The 5,861-nt window shown below is 35.8% G+C and overlaps 1 long non-coding RNA gene across 1 annotated transcript; it reads left to right on the top strand.

Annotated features, from left to right (window-relative positions):
• The first annotated feature begins 930 nt into the window (after positions 1 to 930).
• On the top strand, positions 931 to 5,580 carry LOC132429181 (uncharacterized). Its single transcript, XR_009520308.1, has 3 exons — positions 931 to 960; positions 4,848 to 4,963; positions 5,514 to 5,580. It is a non-coding gene; the product is annotated as an uncharacterized lncRNA (long non-coding RNA).
• The last annotated feature ends 281 nt before the right edge of the window (positions 5,581 to 5,861 follow it).

Raw genomic sequence — 5,861 nt, 5'->3', positions numbered from 1 at the left:
AGTTGATTTATTCAATAGAAAAACCTGAAATTGATTACAGTCAATCTAGTATTATTTACCTACAAGTAACTAATTGCCCAGCAGAGATAGAAGCCAGTAACTGAGTACCTAGAATAAATTTACAAAAATTCAAGATTTATCTAAACATGAGGACTTTGCTACCATAAATTCCTCCTGACAATTCTACCTATATCACACCACATCCTCAGAAGGCAAATTATCACAGAATTTGAAAGCTGGAAGGGGACTTGGAGGAAATTCTGCACAAAGCTCTTAACTTCATATGTGGAGAGATTAAGACATGGAGAAGTTTAGATACTTGTCCAAAATTGCCTACCTAATTATGGTAGGGTTATGAATTGAATCTAGTTCTGATTCTTAGCCCAATGCCCGTATTTACTTATTTTCTTTATTGCTATATCAAACCGAGAAATATGTTCATTACAGTGTATGTTTTCTAGCTTTTTTAGTGTCCATTTGGCTATTAGGGTTAGAATAAACTGATAATTATCTCTATTGTTTTCAACTTATGACAGAGGGATGAGGTAAAAGTAAGAAGTCTCCCAAGCTTCTCCAGTGAAGTGTGTATGACACATGACATACTTCAGTAATGCAATGCACTGACCATTGACAAAGGGAAGAAAGATCAGCAAATTCAGAAATGAGTAAACTACAGTAAATATCTGTATCTCTATCTTTGCATCTATGTCAATGTTTATATCTATGTCTGTCTATCTGTGTTAGAAAAATGAATGACTAAATTCTGTTGGGGGAGCATGACAGGCTGGAATGTCTAACACTAAATTTGTTCTCAATTGTATAGTATGATTTAAAAATATGATATTTGTGTTGTCTTCCTCCAGGTATAAAAGAAACGTTATCTACAGAAATCCAGAACACTTCTCTAACCTCTTTGGATTTTCTCAGGAAGATCAGTACCGGTTGAGAAATTTTGATAAGGTAAGTAAGTTCCAAGTACCACTAACCTGTTTTCTCGTGGCTTCCATTCTAGCTTACAAAGTTCAGAACAAAAGTGATGTTCCATAAGTCAAAAGAGTAGACAAATGGAAAGCCAGATTCCACTTTTTATAGATGATGCAGTTAATATCTGAAAATGTTGTTTCAGCATGTAAGCTTCCTAACATTTAACTCCAGCACTAGATAGATTTACCCATCCAGTCCCAGGAAGTGCTAGGCAACTGCAGGCTCTCTCGACATGGCAGGCTGCCCCGTAAAATTTCCAGTGTAGATACCAGGTGTGAATTCTTCTTCCTGTAAATACCCAGCCCTAAAGCTGAAAGTGAAGAGAATGGGTTAAACTGTAACCGACAAAGTTTTGCTCTCCAGTTCACCAATCACATAAGCAACTCTAATGACCAAGGAAAGGAGAGAGTAAGGCAAGTACAGAGAAGCCAGAATAGCTAATATAATGGAATTTTTTTCCAATGGAGAAATAAAATAGAGATAGGGAATAAGTGTTCTTCCCAAATACCATTGAAGAATAGGAGAGTCCTGCCAAGAAGAGGAAGTTTGCATGAGGATTTTGTTAACCTGGTAGCACACTAAGAGAACCCCTCCTGAGTGACGGAGGCAGCCACAGCACTGTGATTTCTCCTGCTTAAAGAAGCAAGCCAGATTCTAAGCAGAATTTTTGCCAACTGCCTGTTAGACATCATGTATTATTAGAATCACAATGGGCATGTTGTCTGTATTGTCACAGGACATATGGCTGTATGATAGACTGCTGGCATTTGTGGTTTTTACTGTTTTTAAAAAGCCCATTACATATAGTAATTTTTAATTTTTCAGGCATACTATTAAATTATTCTGTAAAGAGGGTGTGGAGGGAACAGTTTATCCAGGTAAGTGAGCTTAGCTGACTTTTTAGTGGACTTGTCTCAATGGGAATTGTAATTGTAATTTAATATATCATCTGTGTCTCCTGGATTTATTTGTTGGTAAACATAAAACCAAGGAAAGGAAACTTATTGAAAGTATAGAAAAACAACCATAAGCTTGAAGAAAAGTAAAATAATAGACTTGGTCTAGGGCTATGAACCAAGCCAAGCATCCGTAGAAGGTCTTGGTAGCAGCACCCACTTAATAGTTTCAACTGGTTGGTGCCTCTAGAATAAATGAACCATGTTCCCTTTCATATTGATATTTCTTCATCTGAGATTCAAGATCATGCAAGAAAAAGTTTTATTTTGGCCATGCAATTTGGTCAGATTTTGGTGGTTTGCCCTCCCCTTGGTTATACTGGAGTAGCAAAAGAAAACATACAATGGATTGGAAAGTTTTATCTTCTATAATGGAACAGCAGTCATCTGGATTTGCCACTCCACCACGAATACATATCATGGAGAATAATTAATCATCAAAAATGAGATAGGGCTAGCATCAGGATGAAGGAGTCTATATTTAATATTATTTAATCCACAGCACCTTGTAGCATAAAGGGTGTATCACCTATTAACATGGGTGATCTACAAAAATGTATGTACTACAGTGACATTTAGAAAGTTAATTATTGGCAAATATCTCTTGGGTATATCCTTAAAGAATGTCAAAGGACTACTAGATTGATCAACCTTTTAACTTTGACACTCAAAAGTTGTATTTCTGCAAGGTTTATGTAAGCTTGAAAGTATGAAATCAGCTAGTCCCCCAAAATGAAAAATCTTTTGCTGAAAGAGAGAAAAGGACCAGTAAGGATATAAAAAGACTGGAAATTCACTGGGGGAGCCAAACCTAAAAATCTTTCATAAAGCAAAAACCTTAACGAGGGGAGGGATAAAGTGGTTCTAGGTTAGTAGGGCTTCCTGCTCCAGAAAGAAACAAATGCAAATCCTAATTTAGAACCCTCATTTAAGACCTCAGGATTCCTCCAGATGAAGTTCAACCAAAGATGTGCTCACTGTTGATATTTAGTAAAAATAAATAAATCTGTTGAAAAAATGATTGAATGAATAATTAGATTAATTTTAAATATATTAGACAATTTTCCAAAATATACATGTTTAACCATCTGTTTTTAAATGAGTCCATATCAGTTTTCTCCCCTTTTTCCATATCCTCAAAGCCTTTATAACATTATTCTTTTAGCATAGCATTAGGAAACCAAAATGAAAAAACATTAAAAAAACACAGGTAACTTAAGAGAAAGCTATTATCCATCCCTGATAGATCTATCCTAAAGAATTTACCTCAGAAGTTCAAGGCTATCTGGTTCCTGTGCACCAATAAATCACAGCATAATAAAATCAAATCATAGTGGGAGCATTCTAATTTTTTCTTGAGATTTATGAAGTATCTAATCATATTTTGAATCAGTTAGTAAAATGAATGGATAGCAGGTTCTGTAGGAATGTTTGGATATTCAGGGAAATTTTCCAACAACCTTCTGCAAAAACATATTAAAATCTTAGGGGAGGTCAGAGAATACAACCATTCCTCTGATTAACTATCACAGCTCTTCCCTATCTATTCTATATAAACTCTGGCATGCAGATTTTTGTCCCATTTGGAAATGTTATCCTAATAGGAATTGGCCTACCAGCACTTATTTCGGACTTCTCCTTGCTAATAGAGGGACTGAGAATTACTGTCTTCTGGAAGGTGGTCAAACAAACAGTGCAACAGATTGGAGCAAGTAAGGTTCCAAATAGCCTTGTCAGGTTTGTGATTCATATACAAAAAGTAGACATCTACATGGTAAATTGCAGTGGCTGTTTCTTGATGATTGACATTTTTATTTAGGAACAAATAGAGTTCCACTTATTCCTGGAAACCTATCTATAAATTAGATCCCCCAATGTCTAAAATGAGATATGTAATTTGAAGTGAAACAATATTATTGCCCCAATCTAAAGAGAACTAAAAGGATATTTGCTATTATCACATCCATGGGAATTTTTTGATAACAAATACATAGCTTTTTCCAGTCTGGCTTGTCTCTGAAATGTGGCAGTATTGGTAGCGGCTGAAATAGTTATTAGAGCTGATTCATAGAGTTCATGGTAATAGAAAAAGCATGCCCACATTCCCATGACTCAGGCCCTTGTTAACAAATATTTACACCATAAATCTGGTGTAGCCTTATTCAGGGAGATCTCAAGCCCTATGGGATGCCTCCTCCTAGATCTTTACATTAAAAACTGAATTAAAACACTCAGTAGTGACAAGAGTATAGAGAATTAGTGTTTTTATAAATGGATGTTGAGAGTGTAACTTGATAAAACTTTCTGGAGACTAACATGGCATGTTATCAAAAGTCTTTAAAATGTGTCTGCCTCTGACCTAACATTTTCTTTTCTAAGATTTGTCTTAAAGAAATCAGTAAACAAATGAATATCGATATATGTACACGCATAAGCACTGGAGCATTGTGAACCGTTGCAATATATTAGAAACAGCCTAAATACCTGAAAACAAAAGATTTCTTATAATACGGCCTGTTGATATAATAAAACACTATACGGTCATTAGTAATGAAGTTGCTACTCTGAATATATAGACATGAGAATATGTTCACAATACATTATTAATTTAAAAAATCTGATTACAGTAATTTATGCAAATATGATATCAATAATTATATGTTACATATATATTATGTATTTTAGATGTATAGAAAAAAATCTGAATAATAAGGTTATGGCTTATTCTTTTTGTATATTCTTTTTTTAATAGAAATAAATAGGCATGTAAGTATATAACTTGAGAGGAAAAAAATAAATTGCAAACTAAGGGAAAAGTTCTTCAAAGGGTAAGAGAAGACCCTCTACCTCCATGAAAAGATATATACACACACTACCTCTTTATAATCCATATTGTTTTCACTCTAGAAGGAGGCCTTGAAAGGAGGTGGATCTGTGGACCTATCGTGTTTTCCTGGGAATGGGGCTGAGCTGTGACTCCAATTGTCCTAGTTTATAAGTGATGACATCTCTTGCCTGTTGCTGTAAGTCATAGAATTGAGGGGCTATGGCCACTAGCAATAGGGTAACAAGCATGGGGGAGGGGAACTTCAAACAAAACCAGTTGGTCATTTACAAATAGGACTAAAGAACAAGAATGTGAGATATAATTCCCGGGGCTGGGATTGAAAAGAGACATTGAGGATGATTGAAAGGGGAAGGCAATAATATATGCGCTGCTCAGTAACAGGGTAAAGCCAAGATTACTTCTGGTGTGGTACATATTTGGTTCTCAGTGGAAAGAGTCCCTGAGCGGCAGTGACGAAAATGTCAGGTTCACAACCCTGAAAGCCTGTAAAGTGCAAAAGAAAGGGTGCCTGCTCAGGAAGGTGCCAACGTGTCGCTTGGGAGAACCTGAGCTCTTGTATAACCACTATCAAATCTTCGGAAGCAACTAAATTCTCAAGTTAATGCCCTTCAAGCTAAGCCCCCTTTTCTTTCATCCAAATTGCTGACACTGCCCCTTCTAGAATATTGCAATGTCCACTAAAAAAATGAACAATCTAAAAATTGAGAGTTATGTTTTTATTCCAGGAACTTACTGAGGACTACAGCCCAGGAACCAGCCTCTCCGACAGCTCTGAGGAACTCTTCCAAAGAGGTAAGGGAGAAGCCAGGATATATAGGAGATTTTGCTGAAAAAACAAAACCAAAAAACATGTTGTTCATCCAGAGATTCATCCAGAGATTACTGTTGTTCATCCAGAGATTACTGTTAATCACAAAAAACAGTTGTTCATCCAGAGATTACTGTTCATCCAGAGATTACTGTTGTTCATCCAGAGATTACTGTTAATCACAAAAAACAGACATCTCAAGTTAATAATTTTAGTGTTTTTCTACGTATAGGAAGATCCGAGAGTCTGGGCTCATCAAAATTAT

This window comes from Delphinus delphis, chromosome 8 (genome assembly GCF_949987515.2).
Source record: "Delphinus delphis chromosome 8, mDelDel1.2, whole genome shotgun sequence".
In the NCBI taxonomy this organism is placed as follows: Eukaryota; Metazoa; Chordata; class Mammalia; order Artiodactyla; family Delphinidae; genus Delphinus; species Delphinus delphis.
Note: the sequence above shows the minus strand (reverse complement) of the source record. Positions and strands in the feature narration are given on the sequence as shown.